Raw genomic sequence first — 26,749 nt, forward strand, 5'->3', positions numbered from 1 at the left:
AGAAATAGTACCTTCCCCATGGATTATTTAGACTTTACAGAATTAAGTGAGGTAATAAAATCCTTAGCATAGGTAAGCAGTGGCACATAGTAAATGCTCAATTAATGGTCGCTATTGTTATTTTTATCTAGGTAACTTTTAGCACTGAAAATTTCATATGTGTCTGATTGAGAGAAGTCTTAAGCTGATGCAAAACATATTCTCCAATTTCTAACATTTTGTAGTTTAAAGGAAATATTTATAGACAAAAATAATATGGCTCTTTGGGAAATAGTGCTCAAATACTATTTCGCTGGAGAGCACAAGTATATAAAATGAAACACCATTTTAATTTTAGTTTCAGTCTTTCCATAAGTACAGGAGTCCCTCCTTATCTGTGAGGGATATGTTCCAAGACCCCCAGTGGATGCCTGGAACCACAGACAGTGCCAAACCCTATATACAGCATTTTTTTCCTATGCCTACATACCTATGATAAAGCTTAACCTATAAATTAGGCAGAGTCAGACATTAACAACAATAATAATAAAATGGACCAATTATAATGATACACTGTAACAAAAGTTATGTGAATCTGGTCTTGCTCTCTGTCTCATAATATCTTACTGTACTGTACACACCCTTCTGATGATGATGTGAGATGATGAAATGCCTTTGTGATGAGTGAAGTGAGGTGAATGTCATTGGCATTGTGACATAGTGTTAGGCTACTACGGACCTGCTGACGTTATGTCAGAAGGGGGATGAGGTGCTACGGGTGGTCCGGGTCACTGGGCCATGACTGTGTTGATGGTTGAACGTCAGGAGCCGATGATGTTGATAGCTGGGGATCCTGGATAGTTGAAAGATTTTTTGCTGAAAACTTTTGGAAGAACATTGTAATCAGAAGTTGTCCCTAACTCTTCAAAGCTTTGCTGCAGACGTTCTAATCCTTTGGTGATCACGCAGGTGACTTTAGTGCTGCATTCCAACTAAGGATCACATTTCATAATTTTGTCTTTAAAAGTCTGTGAAATCTGAAACACTTCAGCAAATGTTGGTAATGTCCACATTGCTGGTTCTGCTTCAGTTTCTTCTTCCTCTTCCTCTGTAGGTGACTCAAGTTCTCCCAATTCCTGGTTTAACACTTGTCAATGGCCTTCAATTCCTGTCAAGCAGGTTGGCAAATCGTTCTCCACCAACTTGTCTTTCTGCATGAGTGATTTTCCTAACTTCATCAATCCCAGCAAGCCTTTAAAATCATTCATGACTTCACTCCATAGGTTCTTGCAGCAGACATTTATAATTGCTGGTTTTGATTCCTGCATTGTAGCTTTGCTGAGTGTTATTGTGTCAGCAATAGTGAATAATCTCCAGCACCGCATTATGTCCAGATTAGAGTCTGCATCGATTGCTGATCAAAATCTCAGGTGGGTGTATATGGTTTTGACAAACCAAATGACGTCATGCCCTGGACAAAGGGCTGAAGCAACAAGGTTGTACTCGGAAGTAAAAACACAACCTTGACGTTTTAATTTTCACAACACACAAATTCAGGATGTCCAGGTGCGATGTCTATTGTCTAAACAGGACTTTAAATTCCAACCCTTCCTCTTCCAATTATTTTTTCACTTCTGGGATGAAGCATCAGTGAAGCCACTCCATAAACAAGATGACTCTCACCCGCACTTTCTGATTATTTTCACAGAAGATGAGCAGATAATTTGGGGGGGTTTAAATCATGAATTTTTTTATTTTTAATTTTTGTGGGTACATAGCAGGTGGTGGTTGTTGTTGACAGCACATGCGTTCTTCACTTTGTGCATGACACCTGGCTTTATCGTATGCCCTGCAGCATTGCCACCTGGTACCAGGGCTAATCTGCCCATCCGTGCTTCATGCCCCAGTGCCTCCTTTGAAATTTTATGAATATAGGCTCTATTGGGCATCTTCTTCCAGAAACACCTTGTTTCATCATGGTTGAAGATTTGCTTTGGATGGTATTCTTTCTTCTTAATCAACTTCCTCAGCTCTGCCAGAAATGCAGCAGCAGCTTCTTCATCAGCAGGTGCAGCTTCTCCAGTAATTTTTTTATTTTTTGGTCCAAACCTATTCCTGAATCTGTGCAACCATCCCTTACTTGTAGTAAATAGCTTGATATCACTTGTTTCAGGGGACCCCTTGCTCAAGGCTTCCTATAAGTTCAGTGCTTTATGGCACAACGCATTTGTCGTCAATTGAAACACATTTTCCATTCATGTCCTCCACCTGCAAATCTAGATGGTTCAACCTACTACACACCTAGGTACGTGGTATACCCTACGGCTGCTAGGCTACAAACCTGTATAGCATGTGACTCTACTGAACACTGTAGGCAATTGTAGCAAAATGGCAAGGATTTATGTATCTGAACATATCTAAACACAGAAGAGGTACAGTAAAAATATGGTATCAAAGACAAAAATGAAACACCTGCATAGGGCAGCTCCATGATAATCTTGACTGATGCTGATTGAAACATCATTATGTGGTGCACACCTGTGTTTATAAAAACCTAAAATCGGCATACTTTATGACCAATTAATTTATCTTGCATAAATTAATTTTAAAGGCCGGGGGCAGTGTCTCATGCTTGTAATCCCAGCACTTTAGGAGGCCGAGGCAGGCAGATCACCTGAGGTCAGGAGTTCAAGACAAGCCTGGCCAACATGGCGAAACCCCATCTCTACTAAAAATACAAAAATTAGCTGGGCATGGTGGTGGGCACCTGTAATCTCAGCTACTCGGGAGGCTGAGGCAGGAGAATCACTTGAACCCAGGAGGTGGAGGTTGCAGCGAGCTGCGATCGTGCCACTGCACTCCAGCCTGGGCGACAGAATGAAACTCCATTGCAAAAAAAAAAAAAAAAAAAGAAAAAAAAATTCAACTTAAAATATGACCTCATTGATGAAAATGAGCAAAAAGTGATAAACCATACAATAGGAAAATAGGCAAAAGATATGAAAAATAGAGCCATTATCCCTGTGTTCCAAGACCTCCAGTGAATGCCTAAAACATGTTTTCTGTTCATGTCTTCCACCCATAAATTCGATGCCTTTTTTCCACCTTCACTGAGCACTTACCACATGCTGTGGCCATGACTATAGCAATCTGAGATGCAACAGCAGAACTAGCACAAATTTCTCATTCCTCCTTCACAATTTCACGGATAGAAGATTTGACCTTACTGTAGATCTTAAGAACCTCAGCGTACAAGTTTTTTCCTTCCTTATAAGTTGAAAACTTTCTCTTTTTCACAGTCACATGGCTTGTCTTTGGCATATTCAAATTGCCAGCATCACTACTCTTGCACTTTGGGGTCACTAGAATGTAAAATAAGTGTGGCTTGGATGCAAGCATTGTGATACCCAAGACAGTCAATCTGATAATCAAGCTGGCTACTAAGGGACTAGCAGGCAAGTAGTGTAGACACCACAGATATGCTAGACAAAGGAATGATCCACCTCTCAGGCGGGACGGAGCCAAGTTGCAAGATTTCATTACACCACTCAGAGCAGCAGGCACTTTCAAAACTTATGAATTTTGTATTTCTGAAATTTTCCAGTTAATATTTTCAGACCAAGGTTTGCTGCAGGTAACTGAAACCATGGAGAGCAAAACTGTCCATAGGGGGAATCCATTGCATTTTCAGTAAGCATTTATTGAGCATCTACTATATCGTATTCATCATTGTATCTCTAATATTTTAGCCTAGCCTATAGTAGGATTCAGATAAATGTCTGCAGAACGAGTAAAGCCAAAAGTGAGAAATTGATAGAATTTGGTTTGTTCTTCCAAAAGGTAAGATGCCAGAAACAATTATGAAAATCAGTTCATGTTAGAGTAAGCAAACAAAAAAAAGTGTAATCAAAGAAATTTTCCTTGTTAAAATCAATGCATTAATACTAATGAAAAGGAGAATGCAGACCCCGTCTGACATATTTTATACTGTTTAAAGATAAACATGTGTGCACTGCAAGCCGCAAATGGATTGAAACTCCAGTGAGGACTTTATAAGCCATCTGCTAGTCTCCTAATGAGGCTAGTAACTATCATTGTTTACAGTTAGGCACCAGGGGTCATGGGTATTTGTTATAATGAAAGCTGCAATGCATCACTGCAGAAACTAAAAGAGCCTTTCTTCATAAGGGCTAATTACAAATATAATAAAACAACATTTAAAAAATCTCTTGAAGTCCACAGAGAAACCTAACTTGGCACACCAAGTACAAACAGTAGTACCCGCTCTGTTTTCATTTAGTGGATTCTGATTACAGAAGCCATATCATATTTAACTACTAACAATACAAGGCCACCGATGGGTCCTTTGCCTCAGATCACTTAATCACAAGATGCTTTGTGAACCATCTGGATCTCTAAGATGTTTGCTCTGACAATCTATGCATAGAGTATGCAAACTCATAGCAAGACCCATGGGGTTTTTGTGTCTGTGTGTGTGTGTTTTTAATAAGATTCTACTTTAAAGTTCTGCCTCCCTGGTGTCCAAACTGAACTTTCTGAGTTAGTTATCTCAGTGTAGGGGTGGAATGTGAAAAATTGATTGCTTAGAGTCATAGAAACAAAGGAACTAATAGGCTGACTACATTTTTTTGCTTTTTATTGGCAATTTTAGCATCCTAAAAATGTAGTCCAATCTTAATTGTTTTGGCCAATAGACAGTGGCAGTATCTCCACAGTCCAGTGGAGAAATAATTTGGCCTGTTGCATTAGTGGATGATAATCACATCAATTCATGTGTTCCCAGCATCTCAGACTAGAAAAACTTAGAGTCACAATATGAAGGGCTTCTTATAAAATGTTATATCAGTAACAGTATCAAAACCTGAGATCTCCCAGATGAGAAAAGGTCACCTATTTTATTAAAATTGCCTGTTAATAGGATTACTAATAATAAGACTACAAGAAGAAAAATGTCTCATATTTGTAGAGTGCTTCTCTCTTATTCCAAAGCCTTGTGCATGAAAACCAAAATCCAAAAACCACTAGTATATGCCCATCCCCTAAAGAATAGCCAATAAAAATGTGAAAATAGAAGAGAAATTAGGTGGATCTTGCACTACCAAATAGGAAAACATACTAAGCTTAAGTAAAGTAGTGCAGTGCAAATGCAAGAGTAGAATAAGGGATCAAAAAGTGGAACAGAAAGAAAAGAGATTTGCCTGCAGGGCTGACATGAAGGGAGCCCCTGAAATTGTGCTGAAGGCATATAAGAAAGTGTATGTGATCAATGTGGCAGTGGAAATAAATGGAGAAAATAAAAATGATTTAATGAATACTACTGAGATAATATGTTAACTTTTTGGAGAAGGAATGAGATTCTCATATCATATGCAAAAATAAAGTCCAGAGGGCTGGGTGTGGTGGCTTATGCCTGTAATCCAAGCACTTTGGGAGGCCAAGATGGGCAGATCACCTGAGGTCAGCAGTTTGAGACCAGCCTGGCCAACATGGTGAAACCCCGTCTCTACTAAAAATGTAAAAATTAGCTGGGAGCGGTGGCGGGCACCTGTAATCCCAGCTACTCAGGAGGCTGAGGCAGGAGAATCGCTTGAACCCAGGAGGCGGAGTTTGCAGTGAGCCAAGATCACACCACTGCACTCCAGCCTGGGCAACAGAGCAAGACTCCGTCTCAAAAAAAAAAAAAAAAATCCACAGAATTAAATAACTAAGGATAGAAAATAAAACTATGAAAAATAACTTTTAAAAATGTGAGCAAATATTTAAGTGGAGAAGGCAAGAGGTGGAGAGCAGTGTGGCTCACACCCCCTGGGTCATCCCTCTAAGGCTATCACGCAGCACACAGGCAGCCTCAGAGGAAAAGCTATGAGGCAATTTTGTTCATATTGATGTCATAAATTTAAAATGTAAGATAAACTATGCTTTTCAAGAAATGCCATTAACATGCTAAAAATAATTATGCGTTCAGAGGTTGCACGTGAGCCACAAATTGTGCTGATCATTTTGGAGGGAGCTGCTATCCAGTAAGTAGGGTCTGCTACCTTGTGGCTTATGAGCTTCCGAATCATTTACATAATACTGCTTACTTTATTCAAGGTGCCTTTTTATTTTTACTCACACATTGCATTTTAGCTTCATTTCACAAAAGTGGATTAGTGGCGCAAATGGTTTATTGAGGCATAAAGGCAATAATGAAATAATAACATACATACTACAACCAGAATAACACCATACACAAACATAATAAACAAGACTCCAGCACAAATGTGGAATACGAACTCTTACATGTTAGGACAAATGAATCTGTGAAGGTGATGATTTCACACAAGCATTGGAAAAGAAAAGTGTGAATAGGATGTAGCATCATGAATATCTGAAAATTGGATTTCGTTCGACAAGTGATTCATTCACTTTTTGCCCTTCATGCTTTGTCTGTATTGAATTTTGTCCCATAATGGCACAAAGCCATCCAAACTTTTGTATCACTTTCACACAAGCTCAGTGACCTTTCCAGCATCCACATGAGGTTTCCTGGAATAAGAGCAAAGTATCGCTTTTCAAGTATGAAACCGATCAATTGTATCACTAAGGGCAGAGAAGAGGTAGTAGCAGTAAGAGATATCAGTGACATGAACATTAAGAAACAAACAACACCAGCCCCAAAGTTAATGGCCAATATTATGCATAAAGAGAAAGCAGAATAATATGGCAGATAAACTGAAGGAGTCTTTACTACCGTGTCCTCTTGCTAGCAGGTATTTCTCACCGAGGCTGGACAGAACTGAGGAACAGGGCATGAAGCTGCTCCTAGTGTACATGTTTTCTTTGGGGATAATGTTCTACGGCTTTTGATCTTATTTATGTCTGAAAACACAGACTCTATAAACAGGTATTTTCTTGTTTTGTTAATGATGATTTTTGTGGGCTGTAGGGCACTTGTCACTGAAGAGGCTTTGGGATCAGAGCTGACAGAGTATCTGCTATGCATGAACATAGAATGTGAGTGAAAGAGAATTCAGGTGGCAGGGTGCGGTGGCCATCCCAGCACTTTGGGAGGCCAAGGCTGGAGGATCACTTGAGCTCAGGAGTTTCAGACCAGCCTGAGCAACACAGCAAGACCCTATTAAAAAATATTTTTTTCTATTAAAAAAATTTTTTAAATGCCAGGTGCAGTGGCTCACACTGTAATCCCAGCACTTTGGGAGGCTGAGATAGGTGGATCACCTGAGGTCAGGAGTTAGAGACCAGACTGACCAACATGGTGAAACCCCATCTCTACTAAAAATACAAAAAATAGCCAGGCGTGGTGGCAGGCACCTGTAACCCCAGCTACTCAGAAAGCTGAAGCAGGAGAATGGTTTGAATCCAGGAGGCGGGAGGTTGCAGTGAGCCAAGATTGTGCCACTGCACTCCAGCCTGGGTGACAGAGTGAGAAGTCGTCTAAAAAAACAAAAAAAAAAGCAACAGAAAAAAACACTTAACCAGGCATGCTGGTGCATACCTACTCAGAAAGTATGTTTCACCTACTTAGGAAGCTGAGGTGGGAGGATCGCTTGAACCTAGGAGTTTGAAGCTGAAGTGAGCTGTGATCGCACCACCGTGTTCCAGACTGGGTGACAGAGTGAGATCCTGTCTCAATTTAAAAAAAAAAAAAAAAAAAAAGAGAGAGAGAGAAAGAGAAAGAATACACCTAAATGCCAATTCATCCACTGCTTTAATTATGGAGAACAGTTGGTGGACAAAAAGATGCCTTTTGATCCAAATTAGGTGTTGAAGGAAATGGTGAAACAGGTAAATATAATCAAACAGCCACCACTAAGTGTGCACTGTATGAAGAAAAGGAGGAGCATGCTCTGCTTTTGAATGCTGAGGCACACCAGATATTTAATGGAGAGACAATCAGAGAAGATTTCAGTGTCTTTGGACAATTTTTATGACATCATTAATACCCATAACAACCGTTTTATGATTTCCAGTGATTTGTTGCCAGTAATTTAATAGGAATATCTTTGCTACTATCTGCCACCTTGAAACTCTCAGTCTTACAGCTTTGTCTGAAGCTTGTTGGCTTAGCATCCAACAAAGCAGTGAGCGTAGACTTTAGCAAAGAAGCTTGACATATTTTCAAGGTCTACCTTCTATCTTCATATGCAGAACTAACTGACAAACTATCAAATACTTGTTGTCATTCCTGAAAGCTGAAATTTCATAGAAATAAACTAGAATGGGAGGATGATATTCCGAGGCAAGACAGTGAAAGCCTACTGCAGTTCATCCCATGGAAATGAGAACTAATGCCCTTTCCTAATGGGTATTGAAAAAATGCCCCTCCTAGATTAATAGCTGCATACCACAGACCCAACCTGGGTTCATCTGCTCTGTAAGGATACCATATCTAGAACAGCAGCTAAAATTAGGGTTAAGTTTGTGATTGTCCACTGTCATCTGCCATGATGCACCCAGATTTTGCAGAGGCGAAACTGGTGAATTAAAGTTACAAGAAGGAGTTACAAGAAGGACCGCCAGCTTTGAACTATTAAAGTCTTCAAGGGCGGCACCCATCTCTGCTATCTCTCTGAATGAGACATTTACTATCAAAGTCAGAGGGGGTAATTTTAGGAACTTTCAGGTGGCCTTTCCTACTATGGTAGTTCTTATTCTACAATCAAGGAACCAATGTAGGATTCTGTCTGCCAGTTGCCTGCCACATGTGGTCAAGAGCTTGTCTCTGCTGGGCCCAGTGGCTCACACCTGTAGTCCCAGCACTTTGGGAGGCTGAGGCGTGTGGATTACTTGAGCTCAGGAGTTCAAGACCAGCCTGGGCAACATTGTGAAACCCCATCTCTACTAAAAATACAAAAAACTAGCCAGTCGTGGTGGTGTGTGCCTGTAATTCCAGCTATTTGGGAGGCTGAAGTGGGAGGATCACTTGAACCCGGGAAGTTGGTGGTGCAGTGAGCCACAATCAAGTCACTGCGCTCCAGCCTGGGCGACAGAGTGAGAGCTTGCTTCAAAAAAACAAAAAAGGAACTTGTCTCTAAAAGAATAAAAATGAAAAAGTTATTTAGGAGACTGATGTATTCTGGGACTAAGGAAATGACACCTGGTATTGTGGGTGGCAGGATTCATAGACCCAATGAGAGACAAACTTTATCAAGGACTTTCTTTTATTTTTTTATGAAAAAAAAATTTATTATAGACTTTTAAACATAAAGAAAATAGAAAAATAGGACAGTGAACATTCATAAATATACCAACTAGGTTCATTAACATTTTGCCATATATACTTTACACACACAGACACACACACACACACATATGCACACATTTTGCTAAACCATTTGAAAATATCTTAGAGACATTTTAACACTTCACTCCTAAATACTTCAGCATGCACATTTATAAAGACATTCTTCTATAAACTACAATACCCTTACCCCGGCTCATAAATTAACAATAATTGTCTAATATCATTTAAAATCTAGTCCATATTCAAATTTCTTCAGTGGCCCTTCGCCCAGGTCTTTTACAGATGACTTTTAAAACCAGGCTTCAGGTTGGACGCAATGGCTCACACCCGTAATCTCAGCACTTTGGGGCGGGCAGTTCACCTGAGGTCAGGAGCTCGAGACTAGCCTGGCCAACATGGTGAAACACTATCTCTACTAAAAACACAAAAATTGGCCAGGCATAGTGGCATGTGCCCAGCTACTTGGCTGACTGAGACAGGAGAATCACTTGAACCCAGGAGGCAGAGGTTGCAGTGAGCCAAGATTGCGCCACTGCACTCCAGCCTGACCCTGTCTCAAAAAACAACAACAAAAAAAATGGGTTCCAATCAAAGATTGCACATTGCATTTAGTTGTTCAGTCTCCTAAGTAACTTTTTTTTAGAGACAGTGTCTTGCTCTGTCACTTAGGCCGTAGGGCAGTGGCGCAATCATAGCTCACTGCAATCTTGAACTCCTGGGCTCAAGAGATCCTCCCACCCCAGCCACCCGAGCAGCTGGGACTACAGGCACTCACCATCATGCCTGGCTAATTTTTTAAGGATTTTTGTAGAGAATGGGTTCTGGCTATGTTGCCCAGGCTGGTCTCAAATTCCTGGCCTCAAGTGCTTCTCCCGTCTCAGCCTCCCAAAGACTTGAGCCACCCTGCCTGGCCTTAAGTAACTTTGAATCTAGAAGAGTTACCCACTCCACCTCCTTCCTCTTCTTCCTGAATGCTGATATTTTGAAGAAATGAGGCCAGTTATCTCTACAACATTCCATATTCTGAACCTGTCTGATCATTTCTTTAATGGTGTCATTTAACTTGTTGTTCTAGCCTCAGTATCTTCTGCAAATGGGAAATTAGATCTAAAAGCTCAACTAAATTCCAGTTGAACTCTTTTGATAAGAAGACATCATAGGTGCACACTACATGACAAATGAAAAAGCATGTCTGGTTGTCTGACTCCTGGTGATGCAATGTTATTAGATCCTAAGGATCTCTTCATTGTAAACGTATGTTTTCCCCACACAACCAACCAGCAAGTCTTTGGTGAGATGATACTTTGACACCATGAGAATTCTGGGGTGGATGTAGATCAATTTTTTATGTAATAGTTTTGGCATCAAAATCCCTTTAATGTTGTTTTCCATTAAGTTTTCAACTATTTAACAATTCGATTTTTTAAATATTGTAAAACATTTGTTTTCCACAAACCATAAAATTTATGCAGAAGTAAGATTCACTTTTATAATCATGGCAGAATGACTCCTTAATTGACATGTGAGCACCTTTCTTTTTTATTTTTATTTTGAAACTCACCGGGCGCGGTGGCTCATGCCAGGCATGGTGGCTCATACCTGTAATCCCATCACTTTGAGAGGCTGAGGTGGGCAGATCACTTGAGGCCACGAGTTCAAGACCCGCCTGGGCAACATGATGAAACTCTGCCCCTACTAAAAATACAAAAATTAGCCAGGCGTGGTGGCGCATGCCTGTAATCCCAGCTACTTGGGAGGCTGAGGCAGGCGAATCGCTTGAGCCCGGGAGGCAGAGGTTGCAGTGAGCCTAGATTGTACCACCCATCTCAAAAAACAAACGAACAAACACATAAAAAAATCCCTCATATGTATTAGTCAAGGTTCTCCAGAGGGACAGAACTAGTAGGATATATGTATATGTATATACATGGGTTATATATATATATATATATACACACACACACACACACCACTTATGTTAATATTATATATATATAAAATATACATATCATATATTGTGTGTGTGATTGTGTGAGCCAGTTCTTCCTATGAGACAGTTTATCAGGGAGAATTGGCTCACACAATCACAAGGTGAAGTCCCATGATAAGCTGTCTTCTAGCTGGGGAAGAGAGAAGCTGGTAGTGGCTCAGTCCGAGTCTGAAAGCCTCAAACCAGGGAAGCTGATTATGCAGCCTTATGCAGACTGAAAGTCTGTGGCCAAAGACCCAAGAGCCCCCAGCAAACCACTATGCAAGTCCCAGAGTCCAAAGAACCTGGAGTCTAATGTCCAAGGGCAGGAGAAGTAGGAGGAAGCACCCAGCACAGGAGAAGGAAGGCAGCCAGCAGACTCAGCAGGCAAGGTTATCCCACCCCCTTCCGCCTGCAGCAGCACTGGCATCTGATTGGATGGTGCTCACCTACATTGAGGGTGGGTCTTCCTCTCCCAGCCCACCGACTCAAATGTCAGTCTCCTCTAGCAACACCCTCACAGACACACCCAGAAACAATACTTTACCAGCTATCTAGGCATCCTTCAATCCAATCAAGTTGACATCTAATATTAACCATCACACCATATAATAGCCAGTATGATAGACAGTTAGGTACCAAGAGATGATCACACTTCCCAAAGCAAAGCATCATTAAGAGACTCTGCACATATGAGAGGTGGGAGTGGAGGAATTATTGATGGTCCAGAGGGAAATGGAGGCAGCCAGCATGACAGGAAATGGGGTGCTGGTGGAGGAACATTGAATTTTAGACCTGGCCTTCCTGGTCTCAGTCCTGACCCTGGCATGGGGGTGGCAGAAGGAGAAAAGAGTTTCATGGAGTAGCTTTTGATTTGATGTTATTTGGTTTATTCCCAGGAGACCTGGAGTTCTCATTTTCATCCATTGGAACTTGACTTTCATTCTCTTGAGTGTTCTATTCTATATTATTAGCTACTTCAGAGGTTGGGGAAAGTAGTAGATCAGGCAGATTTTGCTCTTCTCCATTTCCATATCCAGTGTACACCACAACACGGGTTTCTCCCTTAAAATCAACCTAAGTGGCTCAGGCTGTGGTGGCTCATGCCCATAATCCCAGCACTTTGGGAGGCTGAGGCGGGAGAACCCCTTGAGCCCAGGAGTTCAAGACCAGCCTGGGCAATGTAGTGAGAACCTGTCTCTATAAAAAATAAAAATTAAGTCCCAGCTACTTGGGAGGCTGAGGAAGGAGGATTGGTTGGGCCCAAGAGGTGGAGGCTGCAGTGAGCTGTGATGGTGCCACTGCACTCCAACCTGGGTGACAGAGTAAGATGCTGTCTCAAAATAATAATAATAAAAATAAAATGCAATCAACTGAAGCAATGATGTAGCTGGGTGAAGGCAGCTATCTTCTGACCTAACGGCAGAACACGTGCCACCAGCTTTCCTGTGTTTCAAGGGAGTTGCATATTCTATTTTTGGCTCTTATTCTTCTTGGGTTTTCTTTTAGGTGTGACATTTGGTTATCTGAAGTTTCACAAATGTCATTCTTGTGAATGGTGGCTTAAATGAAGCATGGCTTTATCATAAGCTTCTATCAATGCTGTATCATTCCAAATGTCACAATCATCACTCTGGCCTGCACTGCACAGGAACAACACCCAGTCCTCCTATCCAGGACTCCATCTCCACCTCTACCACCACCACCACTGCTGCCCATGGCTGTGCTGAGCCTACTGCCTTATTTTCTCACACCCGCATTTCTCTAACACAGAGGCCACAGTGACATTTGACTTCTTAGATATTGCTCTATTCAAGAGCCTTGGATATAAGATCTGGGTGTTCCCTTCTTTCCAAGGTATAGCACCTACATAGGTGGCTGTAGTTTCTTTTGGGAGCACTGGGGAATCCATACTGCATAGGCTGGGCTGTATATCCGGCATGTACGGGTCCTTCCTCATGGACCCATATGGACCTTTTCTTTACTCAGTGAATTCTGGGTCTGAGAACTGGCTTACATCTTGAAATTGGGCAAGAAGGTATAACTTCCCACTAGGAATGGCTGACTTTAGCCTCCTTATCATCCATTCTTTTTTTTTTTTATTTTTGTGGGTACACAGTAGGTGTATATATTTATGGGGTACATGAAATGTTTTGATACAGGCATGCAGTGAGTACTAATCACATCACACAAAATTGGGTCTCCATTCCTTAATGCATTTATCCTTTGTGTTACAAACAATCCAATTATACTTTTAGTTATTTTAAACTGATCATCCATTCTTGATCTCTCTTTAGAGCTTAAAACCGCACTAAGATTTTTAGGGTACCCTATAAACAATGCCCTTGTTCCCTGCCCACTTATCTTTCCCCTAGAAACACCATGTTTCTAGGAACACCTCTCTAGATCTCCCCTGTCATTCCAAATTTACTGTCCTTATTATGCCATCTAGCTTCTGACAATTAAGTGCTGCTGGCCTCTGCTACTGTGTGACCAGTTCTGTAGTGTCATCTCTTCTCAGCCCCAACCTACAGAAGACAGCTGCCACTGAATTTCTCTATGTGCTGGTGTCCTCGCTTTCACAGGCAGCAACTACCTAGGGCTGGTGGCACAGATGGTAAAAAGAATTTATCAAGATAGTTATAGGTAAAGAAACGCAGATTTATTAGAAAAGCAGGAAAATATGTTTCAGGAAAGCAATGGGCAAGTCAGCAAAAGAGGAGCTAACTGCCAGGAGACGAAAGCTTGCTGGGGATTTTATAGGATGGTGCTTGTGCTGTGTGCTGAAGAGGGCTTTGTGCGGTACTGATAATGCCAAGGTTGCAGTGAGCTAACTTGAATTTTTCTATCAGCCGAGGGTCTGGTGATAGCTGGGCGCAGGAAGATTGTGAGTTATTTGCATAGGATGGCTCTGTGTCCTGGACCATGAAGAAAGGCAAACTTACAGCCTATCTGTTTTTTTGCTTTCCCCTGGCCCCACCAACCTCACTCCTTTTCCCTAATTAGGACTCCAAACTCACCAGTGCATTCCTTATCACCTGCATCCATGCAGTGTTCTCCCCAGGAGCATGGTCAACTGACCCCCCGTGGGAGACCTATTCTAGCATGTCCACCTCTCCAAGCCTCTTGATTCTTTTCTCCACAGTCAGTCCTGGCAGTTCTTCCATCTTTACTTGATTTTATGTAGGCCAACACTTTCTCCAAGTTTCCAAGACTTACCCAAGCAGTGTATGAGACCCACATCCTGGGACCCTTGACAGGTAGCTAATTCTGAGTGAAAGGGGAGTGCCCCCTTATGCACAAACTCTCTCTTATCCATTTTTATAGTCCAACCCTTTGGTCCAGCACCATGGAGATTCACTCCCAGGCATATTCACCAGTTCTTGTCAGTACACATCAGCCAGGTTCTGAGCTGCTTGGGTGTAGAATCCCTCTTCTCCCTTAGCAGGCTCTGCTTTCCCCGTTAGGTTGTGCTGACATCTGACCTTAATTATGAATCTTGTGGCTGGGAGTGGAGGTAGAGCAGATCCTGAGGAGGACAGACATTGTCTTATAAGGCACTGTCTCACTATCTGGTCTTCAAGTAAGAAGGGCCCACTATCTTCCAATTAGGCCATGTGGGCCACTTCTGAAGTTCAAGGAGTCCAGAGAATATTACAGTGAGAGCTCTCAATTGCATCTACCTATTATCCCCAACCTAAGCCTTGGGGTCTCACTCCTTCCCTACCAAAGCTCTGAGTTCATCTTCCCACCAAATCAACCCTTCTTGCTTTCACAACATAAAAAAGAGTCATTGATTGAGAACACTGGGCTAAATTTTGGAGCATAAAGAGATATGACTAGTGCCTTCCTTCATGGGGCAAGAGCGAGTTCACATTGGCTCAAGCCAATGACCATTTCCCATCTCCTTTGCCACATGACTGTGTTAGGGATGGGAATTTAACCCAAGTGAAGCCAAGAGGACATGAAGACTTAGCTGAGGCTCTGGGAAAGAGGGTCCTGCACTCTTTTTTTTTTTTTTTTTTTTGAGATGGAGTCTCACTCTGTCGCCCAGGCTGGAGTGCAGTGGTGCGGTCTCAGCTCACTGCCAACTCCGCCTCCCAGGTTCACGGCATTCTCCTGCCTCAGCCTCCTAGATAGCTGGGACTACAGGCGCCCGCCACCACACCTGGCTAATTTTTTGTATTTTTAGTAGAGACAGGGTTTCACCATGTTAGCCAGGATGGTTTCGATCTCCTGACCTCGTGATCCACCCGCCTCAGCCTCCCAAAGTGCTGGGATTACACCTGCACTCTTTATTGAATTTGCTGCTCCAAAGATGTGAAGTTTGCAGTGGGCTTCCTCTGCAGCATCTTGAAACCAGGATGGGGAATCCCAGAGATTCTGGGAGTTGAAGTCAGGAGATGCTGCCATGAACACCTGGCAGGGAACTAAGCTAGAAGCAGCACTGTGGAGAGGAGAATCCTGCTGACACAATTCCTTCTCTTGGTCAGGCCATACTCAACCACACATCTTACTTGTGTGAAACGGTAACCTCCCACTTCTGTTTAAGTCAGTCTGAGCGTTTTGTCATGGTATCCACCCTAAAGAAGTTCATAGTGCAGCAAAACTCAGTCACAGTTTATGATAATCTGCCTCATTATTTTATACAATTCCCTCAAAAACTGTTCAGTTATTGTTTCCTTCAGTTGGGAAGTTAGATTGTCTGCTCTATTGAGTCCCAGTCTTAGGCCTTCTCCACCAGAATGCTTATTTATAGAGGACATTCAATATACACTCAATGCATTGATTGTGTAGAAATTTAAAAAAGACCAATCACATGAGAATTATGAAAAGCTGTTAATTCAGAGCTTGCTACAACAAGGGAATCACCCACTATTACTTGCTTTGTTGCAGAGACTCAACGGAAGGCAGAGGAGTGGGAAAGCTTCAGAGTAGAAAAAAGAGGTGTCAGGTGTGCCCTGATGGAGACCATGGCCTGGGAAAGCTGCAGGCAGGCTGGCTAGAGGCGAGCATCCTATGTGATTGGTTAGGGGGGCATACTTGGTGTTGGAAGCAGGGATAAAAGTTAGGGAAGCTGTCACTTATTAATCAAATCTTGGCCATTTAGGGCCAGTTGTTACAGAAGCATTTTATATGTGGTCTGGCCATGGCTCATTTTGTATATTCAGTCTCTCTATTGATTGAATCTCCTTTCCCTAATTTATATCAAAAAATAGACTTTTCAAGAATAGTTTGGGGATTGTTGTCTTTGTTGCTAAAACTTAAAAAAAAAATGTGTCTAGTACTGTCACTGCCTTCAGGGCTGATTCAAATCCAATATGGATTTAGAGAATTAAACCCAATCTATGGTGATACTGAAGACAAGCTCAAAATGAGAAAAACTCTACTCAGACCAAATACACAATAATTAATTTGGATGCTGCACCTAGCAATGAAAGACAGAACCTAAAAGGGCATTTCTCAACCTGTGGAGTGTGTCTCGAAAAGTGAAACCAAAATTAGTGATGATTAGGAATCGAAAAAGTCTTCCTCATCAGGCAGAAGTTCTAGAAATTATTAATACATTTCACATGTTAAATGATGACACCAAGTATAAATATTATGTAAGTACAGCCATATATCCAGTGCTGGGGGGTATATTTTTTTAGACTGAATTTAAGAAACTTAAGGGCTGGGCACAGTGGCTCACGCCTGTAATCCCAGCACTTTCGGAGACCAAGAAGGGCAGATCACCTGAGGTTGAGAGTTTGAGACCAGCCTGATCAACATTGAGAAACCCCGTCTCTAGCAAAAATACAAAATTAGCTGGATGTGGTGGCACATGCCTGTAATCCCAGCTACTTGGGAGGCTGAGGCAGGAGAATTGCTTGAACCTGGAAGGCAGAGGTTGCAGTGAGCCAAGATCGCACCATTGCACTCCAACCTGGGTGATAGAACGAGACCAGAAAGAAGAAACTTAAAAGAGTGCACAGCAAATTTTTTTTAAAAAGAGGAACAAGATTCTAGGATAAGTTTAATCTTTGTAACAATTTCCCTTTAAAAATAGAAAGCTGATCAGCAAGAAAGACTCTGATAACCAATTTGATGATGTTACAGCTACATTTTCACAGTATATGTTCATAAACTTAAGTACTGGAATTAAAACAAAGCAGCACACATGGTAAGACTAACAAAATGTAAAGTGACAGATGTCTATAAATATGAAAATTATGTATGGTATAGTTCATTAATTACCTGTCATTGGATCTTAAAATTAGGAATGATATTTATTCCCACTCAGCCATTTAATGAATAGACTTTGCATGAGAAAAATAAGATCTAACAAGCTGGGGCTTTTATGAGGTGTTACTTTACTTTTAACAATCATGCAATCAGAAGTATTGTGTTGATTTTTGTGGGGAAAAGCGGGGTCTCACTATGTTGCCCAGGCTGGTCTCAAACTCCCAGCCTCAAGTGATCCATCCGCCTCAGCCTCTCAAAGTACTGGGATTACAGGTGTGAGTCACTGCGCCCAGCTTTGTGTTGATTTTTACTACACTGTCATAGTGTGAATATTGCAAACTAGAGCTTAATTTAAATTTAAATATACAGTTGGCCCTCTGTATCCGGGGGTTCCACATCCATGGATTCAACCAACCAGGGGTCAAAAATATGTGGAAAAAAAAAATGGATGGTTGCATCTGTACTGAAAATGTACAGACTTTTTCTCGGCCTTACTTCCTAAACAATACAGGGTAACAACTACTTACATAGCGTTTACATTGCATTCGGTATTATAAGTAAATTGTGTAACTAGTAGAATCAAGTATATTAAAGGAAAATTATTAATATTTGACCTGTTTGATATCAACATTAACATCAGAGTAAAAAAAAATAGCAATGTTCAACTTTCTTTCTCCTAGGAAACATTCCTAGGTGGTTGAGGAGGGTGACTTACGACTTCCTCTCAAAGATATCTAAACCAAGACATCTTCAACTTTAGCCTGCATACGCATCACCTGGAAATCGAGGTGTAGGGTGGGGCCTGAGTTTGCCTTTCTAAGGAGAGATGCTAACAAGATCTGGACCATCAGCCACTCAAGACCTTTAACATGTTTCATACCTATGGACACCCTGATACACCTTGGCCTCTGAAATACTTTACAAGCTTTGCTAAAGAACACGTTCATAATGTACCAGTTCTTTAGCACTGATTCCCTTAGGGAAATCTGTTCTTCAAGGCAAGTTTCCCATTGCAGTTCTCTATCAGCCTGGGAGGGGAAGTTACTGCCAATCATTGACCAAGCAGCACAGATTGGGAGAACTCCGTACCTTGGCTCTATAAGCAACATCACTGCTCAGAGTGGTCATCCAAAGCATGCAGATTGAAGATACTGTGAACTCTGATCACGTAAATGAAGGATTCACTGTACTTTTGTAAGCAGACAGAGAGGGTTTCCAGGGATTTTAGGAAATGAATAATCAACCTGAGCAAGCAGCCTGTTTTACAGCCTGTTGCCCTGCAGCCTGTGTGGAATGCAGTCGCCTTGCTGGTTGGAACCAGCAACTGACAGACCCCAGCAACTTATAGATGAACCCCAGTGAAGTTTCTTCATGCCATGCTAAAGCCCTCCTCCCCTAGAGGAGCTATAGCTTTATTACCATAACCTGTGACCCATCATGGCATGTAGAGGGGGGATCTGGGCCACTGGGACCCCCCCAATACACATGCCATGATGCACCTCTCCCTTCTCCATCACTCCATCAAACCCGCCTGTCACTTTCCCTTGGGAAGACACGGCTTTGGAGAATACTTCCCGTGTGTGTCTTACTTGTGCCAAGTAACACAATGCCTATTGGTCAAAATCTGAGTTCTCCTGAAGAGTCGTTTGTTACTCACCAGGCAAATAAGCCCCAGTTTTTGGGAGGTAACATTATGAAATATTCTGAAATAGTCCCATGAAAGATTTCTACTTTCCTTTTCGAATTATTCATAAATAAATGAGCTTGCTTTGGGCTATGGAGATAGTTTCACATGAATAAATCAATTCCTCTGAGCAGGGGCACCAGTGTGGAGATACAGGCTGACCCACCAGCTCTCGCCCGTCCCTGGGTGGGACAGACTGGGCCGGTGCCTCCCCTGGATTGCTTCCTGTTTACGCATTGCCAGAGGCGGGATGAGAAGAAAGGGCTGTGGGGATCTGAGGCTTGGAATTCCAAGATTGCTCCCAACTAAGCTATGGTGCTTAGATGGACACCTGCACACCCCGTTATCCTCTGGCTGGTCCTACATGTTCAAGGACCCTTAAAGGGCTCTGCACAACAGACTTTCATCTCTTCTTCCGAATTGGCCTGCTCTCTGTTCAATTCCCTCAAGGCAGGGATGGATGACTGGCAAAATTATCCAAGTGTTACGTGAGAGAAAGAGAACTATTTCTTTTGTCTGAGTCCTTTGTCTATCTTTTTCTTTTCAAGTATTCCCTGTCCTTCAAGAGCCAGGTGAATGCCACGTCCTCTTCAGAGCCTTCCTGGATGTCACAGCCGACCATTGTTGGGGCTCAGAAAAAGATACCTGAACATATGGCGCTCTGGCCTGCAGAGTACTTTGAACTGGAGGAGATTGGAAGGCTTCAGCAATGGCCTCAGCACTAAGATCTCTCTGACCTTCTGCCCTCCTGTCTCGCTCCTCTTTCTCCCCCAAAGCACAGGGAGGGGCTGTCCCTGAACTTTCCTTGTCTCCTTAAAGATAGATCTTCTAAAAAGGAACTCAGTTCCTCCTCCAGAGACAAGATTCACTGTATCATAGGAGAAGAGACTGGGGGTCCGGGCCACTCACAGACATCGCCATAGGCTATCACCTGTTCATCTTCCCCAAAAAGCACTTACTCTCCCCCAAGCAGCCTACATGCCCGATCCCCTCTTCTTTATGAAGAAGTAGATAAGCTTGTCAATTTCACTGGGTTTTGGGTACTCACTTTTCTTTGTCGTGCTGCTCCCATCCGTGTAATAAATGTGCATGTTTTTTTCTCCTGTTCATCTGACTGCTGTCCTGGAGTCAATTACGAAACCTCAGAGAGTAGAGAGAAAGTGTTTTCTGTCCCTACAGGAGGCAGCCATTGCTCTCATGGCACTCATCACTGTCTGCCTGGCGTCATGCATAAGTACCCAGTTGCCCCTAAAAGATTGTAAGCTCTGTGGGGGCGGAGATTGTGTCTCATTCATCTCCTGCAGGCACTCAAGAAGGAGGAAGAAATGGATGAAGCCTCTTATGTCCTAAGGCCTGCTAAGGTGCTTATGTAATCAAATCTTGTCTTACCCTTATAATATGTGTTGCTTTACCTTTGATCATTGTAATGCCACTTATATAGCATGTTATAATTTATAAAGACATTTTCATATACTTTCTTTTTACCAACATTAATTTCCAACATCCTTCTATGCGTGTGATATTTTGGGGACAGTGTGGCTATCTGTTCTTTTGCCCCAAAATTACAACCAGCAGATGGCTGCCTGCATCCCCACTTAGAGATGTTGCCTGGCCGACAGCTCTCTGACTTCACAAAGAGGTCATCAATCATCACAGAACCACAGAATCATGACGTGAGGGCGGCTCGCACCCCAGCGCGCACTCGGGCCCCTTAGAGCCCCTGTCTTTGGCTCCCCCGGGGCCCCTGGTTGTGCGCCAGGCAAGATGTTGAGATGCACACTGGAAAACCGGAACGCTCAAACCAAGCAACTGCAAGCAGCTGTCTCAAATGTGGAGAAGCATTTGGGAGAACTGTGCCAAGTCTTTGCTGCCTATGTGCGGAAAACTGCCAGGCTGCGAGACAAAGCGGACCGAGGATGAATGAAATCAACTGGTATGCCGCTACAGAGGCCCCACATCTAAGGCTGGGCCTGATGAACTTTGCTGATGAGTTTGCCAAACCTCAGGATTATTGACAAGCAGAGGTTAAAAGACTTGAAGCCAAAGTAGTTGAACCCTTGAAAGTTTATGGAACCATTGTAAAAATGAAACGGGATGACCCCAAAGCAACATTCACAGCAAGGAATCGAGAAGCTAAGCAATTAATTCAGGTAGAAGGAACAGGTCAGCGAAACCCATCTGATCGACATGTTATTGTATCCTTTGAATTTTGACCTTTAAAAAAAAAAAACATTTTTTAGGCCAGGCTTGGTGGCTCACGCCTGTAATCCCAGCACTTTGGGAGGCCGAGAGGCTGAGGCGGGCGGATCACGAGGTCAGAAGTTCGAGACCAGTCTGGCCAACATAGTGAAACCCCATCTCTACTAAAAATACAAAAAAAAAAAAAAAAAAAATTAGCCAGGCATGGTGGTGGGCACCTGTAATCCCAGCTACTCAGGAGGCTGAGGCAGGAGAATGGCATGAACCCAGCGGCAGAGGTTGCAGTGAGCCAAGATCACGCCATTACACTCCAGCCTGGCTGACAGTGCAAGACTCCGTCTCAAAAAAAAAAAAAAATGTTTTTTAAGGTTGTTACTGACCAGCTCAGCCAGAAACCACATGAGGAGTGGCTCTTTGAGAGCCTGAGGGGCTCATTCCTGAGGGGAGTCCCTGGAGCAGGGGTTTGGGGCTGCGCCAATTGCTTGGTCCTTCTTCCTTTGGACCAAAGGCACACACAGAATTACAAAGAGCTGCAATGGATGCTACCCGAACATGTCATCATCTGGAGGAAACTATTGACAACTTTGACAGGCAGAAAATAAAGGCTATAAAGACTATATTTTCCAAATTTATCACAATCGAAATGTTATTTCACAGCAAAGCTTTAGAGGTCTACACAGCTGCCTACCAGAATATACAAAAGATTGATGAGGATGAAGATTTAGATTTAGAGGTTTTCCTAAATTCCCTGTGTGCACCAGATTATTCATCTCGTTTAGATATGGTAAGAGCAAATTCAAAGTCACCTCATCAGAGATACACACTGTCAGCTAAGTGTGTATCTGGAACAGGACAGGTATCCACTACCAACTAAGAAAGGATCAGCAAGCAGATGATGATGAGGATGAAGAGTCAGATGTTATAGAAGAAGAAAATTTTCCCAAGTAAACTACACATTTCCATTTTCATCATAAATGACATGAAATCCACAACGACTAAATTGTAGAACGTTATACTCCCTTTGATACGGTAAGCCTCAAAATGAAATTCAACTAGAAATGGAAAAATAATGAAAGGAAACTGACGCTGACCAAAAATGAAGGTTTTAAAAATATTACACACCAGTCATTTCAACACCCAAAAAAAAAAAAAAAAAAAAAGACTTGAGCGTAGCAGTTTGTTCTCTACTACAGGTGAGGGAAAGAAACCCTTGGCCCTGAAAAGGAGTGTTTTGCTTAATATATCATCAGAACTGGGAAGAGGTTGTCTCTTTTCTCCTCCTCCTCCTCTTCTTTTTTAAATTAACACCCCTTGTTTCCAAAAATCTACTCTACTAGCTTCAAATTGTCTTTTTGTTTCATTCTACTTTTCATTTAGATTGCCTTCTTTTGTTCTCATTATTTCTTTCTCTATTTCTTGTAATTTTTCATCTCTTCTATTTTCCATTTCTTTGAACCCTTCATATATTTATTGTCTAACCATCTAAAATGTGGTATGAACAATAGTCATCTTATTCCTTTTTACTTAATTTTTTAGTATCATTTGTTTTCTGTCCTTTCATCCGTGTCTCATCTTATGAATTTTCTACATTATCACTTCCTCCATTATTTCAATTATTTTTTCATTTAACATCCAGATGATCCAAAAACAAACAAACAAATGAAAAAACAAGTTCAGAGAATTATATTACAAACACCTGTGGGCCCACTATTCGGCTTTATCTGAAATTTTGCCAAATTTGTTTCAGGTTTTTGTTTTCTTGGGAAATAAAAAATAGGTTAAGAAAGTCCTTTTCTACTCCTGTTTCAGTAAAAACAAAATGTTATCATGAAGTGATGCTGAATTTTATCAAGAGCTATTTCTGTATTTCCCATGATGTTCTCATTTTTTCTCAATTTGTTGGTATGACAAGATAAACACAATTTTCTAATTTTAAACTATCTTTGCACTCTGAGATAAATCCAACTTATTCATGATATATTCTTATTTATATATTGCTAGAACTATGTTGGCCAAAATTTATTTAGGATTTTGTAACTATATCCACAAATGAAATTGGCTTATAATTTATTTTTGTATTGTTCTGTTCAAAATTATATGTGTTCATAAGATAAGTTGGGAAACATTCCTCTTTTTCTGTTTAAAAAGTTATTAGATTATTCAGAAAACCATTTGTTAAACATGTAACATGTCTTTGTAAGATTGGGTTTTTGATGGTTTGATTTTTAACTGCTGATAAAATCATGGAAGCACGATTATTGACGTATGCAAGTTTTCTGTTCCTTTTCAAGTCTCTTTTGATATGTTACATTTATTTTAGGAAAATGTTCATTTTATCTTTTTTTTTAATTGTCATTAAGTTGTGAATAACATTCTCGTAGGGTTTTCAAAACCTCTATTCCCTCTTTGCAATGACTCATTTTAGTCCTAGTGTATTTGTGTGTGTGCTTTATCTCATTTTTTCTACTCAATCTTGCTTGCAAGTCATTCCATTTTATTTATTTTGACAGTCAATCAGCTTTAGGCTTTACAATCTTCTCTATCATTTCATCAATTTATGCTTTCTATTAATTCCTTGTATCTACTATTTTGGGGTTTACTCTGTTGAGTGTTTATGTCATACTTTTCAGTCGTTTCTTTTTCACTAAGATACAAGCATCTGAGATTATACATCTCCCACTTACTACACTTTTTTAAAAATTTCAACTTTTATTTTAGATACAAGGGGTACATGGCCGGTTTGTTACGTGGGTAGATTGCATGATGCTGAAGTTTGGGGTGTGGATCCCGTCACCACCCAGGTAGTGGCATAGTATCCAATAGGGAGTTTTTCAGTCCACATCCCCTACTTCCCTCCCCACCTAGTAGTCCACAGTGTCTGTTGTTCCCACGTTTATGTCCATGTGTGCTCAAAGTTTAGCTCCCACTTACAAATGAGAGGATGAGGTATTTGGTTTTCTGTTCCTGCGTTAATTCGTTTAGGATTATGGCCTCCAGCTGTATCCATGTTGCTGCAAAGTATGTGGTTTTTTTTTTTTTTTTTTTTTTTAAGTATTTATTGATCATTCTTGGGTGTTTCTGGGAGAGGGGGATATGGCAGGGTCATAGGATAATAGTGGAGAGAAGGTCAGCGATAAACACATGAACAAAGGTCTCTGGTTTTCCTAGGCAGAGGTCCCTGCGGCCTTCTGCAGTGTTTGTGTCCCTGGGTACTTGAGATTAGGGAGTGGTGATGACTCTTAAAGAGCATGCTGCCTTCAAGCATCTGTTTAACAAAGCACATCTTGCACCGCCCTTAATCCATTTAACCCTGAGTTGACACAGCACATGTTTCAGAGAGCAGGGGACTGGGGGAAAGGCCATAGATCAACAGCATCCCAAGGCAGAAGAATTTCTCCTCCCAGACAGGGCGGCCGGGCAGAGGCGCTCCTCACTTCCCAGACGGGGCAGCCGGGCAGAGGCGCTCCTCACCTCCCAGAGGGGGCGGCCGGGCAGAGGCGCTCCTCACCTCCCTGACGATGGGCGGCCGGGCAGACGCTCCTCACTTCCTATAGGGGATGGCGGCCGGGCAGAGGCGCTCCTCACATCCCAGACGATGGGCGGCCGGGCAGACGCTCCTCACTTCCTATACGGGATGGCGGCAGGGCAGAGGCGCTCCTCACTTCCCAGACGGGGCCGCTGGGCAGAGGGGCTCCTCACATCCCAGACGATGGGCGGCCAGGCAGAGATGCTCCTCACTTCCTAGACGGGGTGGCGGCGGGGCAGAGGCTGTAATCTTAGCACTTTGGGATGCCAAGGCAGGCGGTTAGGAGGTGGAGGTTGTAGCGAGCCGAGATCACGCCACTGCACTCCAGCCTGAGCAACATTGAGCACTGAGTGAGGGAGACTCCGTGTGCAATCCCAGCACCTCGGGAGGCCGAGGCGGGCAGATCACTGGAGGCCAGGAGCTGGAGACCAGCCCGGTCAACAGGGCGAAACCCCGTCTCCACCAAAAATACAAAAACCAGTCAGGCGTGGCGGGGCGCGCCTGCAATCCCAGGCACTCAGCAGGCCGAGGCAGGAGAATCACAGGAGCCCGAGGCAGGGAGGTTGCAGCGAGCCGAGATCACGGCAGTACAGTCCAGCTTGGGCAACAGAGGGAGACCGAAAAAAGAAGGAGAGGGAGACCGAAGAAAGGGGAGAGGGAGAGGGAGAGGGAGAGTGGTTTTGTTCTTTTTTATGGCTATGTACTTACTACACTTTTGAAGTGCTCTGCATATTATAATTTTCATGATCATTCAGTTACTTTTTTTTTTTTTGAGACAGAGTCTCGCTCTGTCACCCAGGCTGGAGTGCAGTGGCACAATCTTGGCTCACTGCAACTTTCACCTCCCAGGTTCAAGCGATCCTCCTGCCTCAGCCTCCTGAGTAGCTGGGATTACAGGTGCACGCCACCACGCCCGGCTGATTTTTGTATTTTTAGTAGAGACAGGGTTTCACCATGTTGGTCAGGCTGATCTCAAACTCCTGACCTCATGATCCTCCCGCCTCAGCCTCCCAAAGGCCTCAGCCTCCCAAAGTGCTGGGATTACAGGCGTGAGCCACACCCCTGGCCTCAGTTACATATTATTTTCTAAGTGAAGAAGCAGTTTGGGGTTGTGTTAAAAAGGATGTGTTCTGCCTCTGGGCAGAATCACACTGTTCCTCAGTTTCATTATCTGTAAAGTGGAAAGAATGACAGTTCTTACTTGGGGTCCTATCAGGATTAAATGAGCTAAACATGTAAAATGCACGGAAGAATGTCTGGCACGTTATAAAAGCTCAACTACTGTTGGTAATTATCATTGTTATAATTTTTTGATTCTTAAGTTTTTAGAAGTTTTTTTAATCTCTAGAAATATATCCTTTGTTGCCTATTTTTTATTAATTTCAAATAATTGTACTGAGGTAAGAGAATGCAGTCAATATGATAAAAAATGTTTTGCTCTCTACTGAAATTCCAGTATCATTTTTCACATAAATAGGAAAAAATCCTAAAATTCACATGGAACCACAAAAAAAAAAACCCAAACAGCCAAAGCAATTCTGAAAACAAAAAAAGTTGGAAACATGACACTTCCTGATTTAAATTTATATTACAAAGTTATAGTAACCAACACAGTCTGATACTGGCACAAAAACAGACACATAGACCAGTGGAATCAAATACAGAGTCCCAAAATAAATCCAAACACAGATAATCAACGAACTTTTTTTTTTTTTTTTTTGAGACAGTCTCGCTGTGTCACCCAGGCTGGAGTGCATTGGCATGATCTCAGCTAACTGCAACCTCCGCCTCCTGGGTTCAAGTGATTCTCATGCTTCAGCCTCCCGAGTAGCTGGGATTACAGGTGGCCACCACCACACTCGGCTAATTTTTGTATTTTTAGTAGGGATGAGATTTTAC

The 26,749-nt window shown here is 42.2% G+C and overlaps 1 long non-coding RNA gene and 2 pseudogenes across 1 annotated transcript; 1 reads left to right on the top strand and 2 right to left on the bottom strand.

Moving 5' to 3' along the window:
* Positions 1 to 11,697: 11,697 nt before the first annotated feature.
* LOC112133012 (survival motor neuron protein-like) lies at positions 11,698 to 13,176 on the bottom strand (annotated as a pseudogene).
* A 126-nt stretch (positions 13,177 to 13,302) lies between these two features.
* On the bottom strand, positions 13,303 to 22,613 carry LOC129059184 (uncharacterized). Its single transcript, XR_008524903.1, has 2 exons — positions 20,174 to 22,613; positions 13,303 to 14,745 (listed from the first exon to the last, which is right to left on the bottom strand). It is a non-coding gene; the product is annotated as an uncharacterized LOC129059184 (long non-coding RNA).
* Positions 20,805 to 23,261, top strand: LOC100460859 (CBY1-interacting BAR domain-containing protein 1-like; annotated as a pseudogene).
* Positions 23,262 to 26,749: the final 3,488 nt, after the last annotated feature.

This window comes from Pongo abelii, chromosome 3, assembly GCF_028885655.2.
Source record: "Pongo abelii isolate AG06213 chromosome 3, NHGRI_mPonAbe1-v2.0_pri, whole genome shotgun sequence".
Lineage (NCBI taxonomy): Eukaryota > Metazoa > Chordata > Mammalia > Primates > Hominidae > Pongo > Pongo abelii.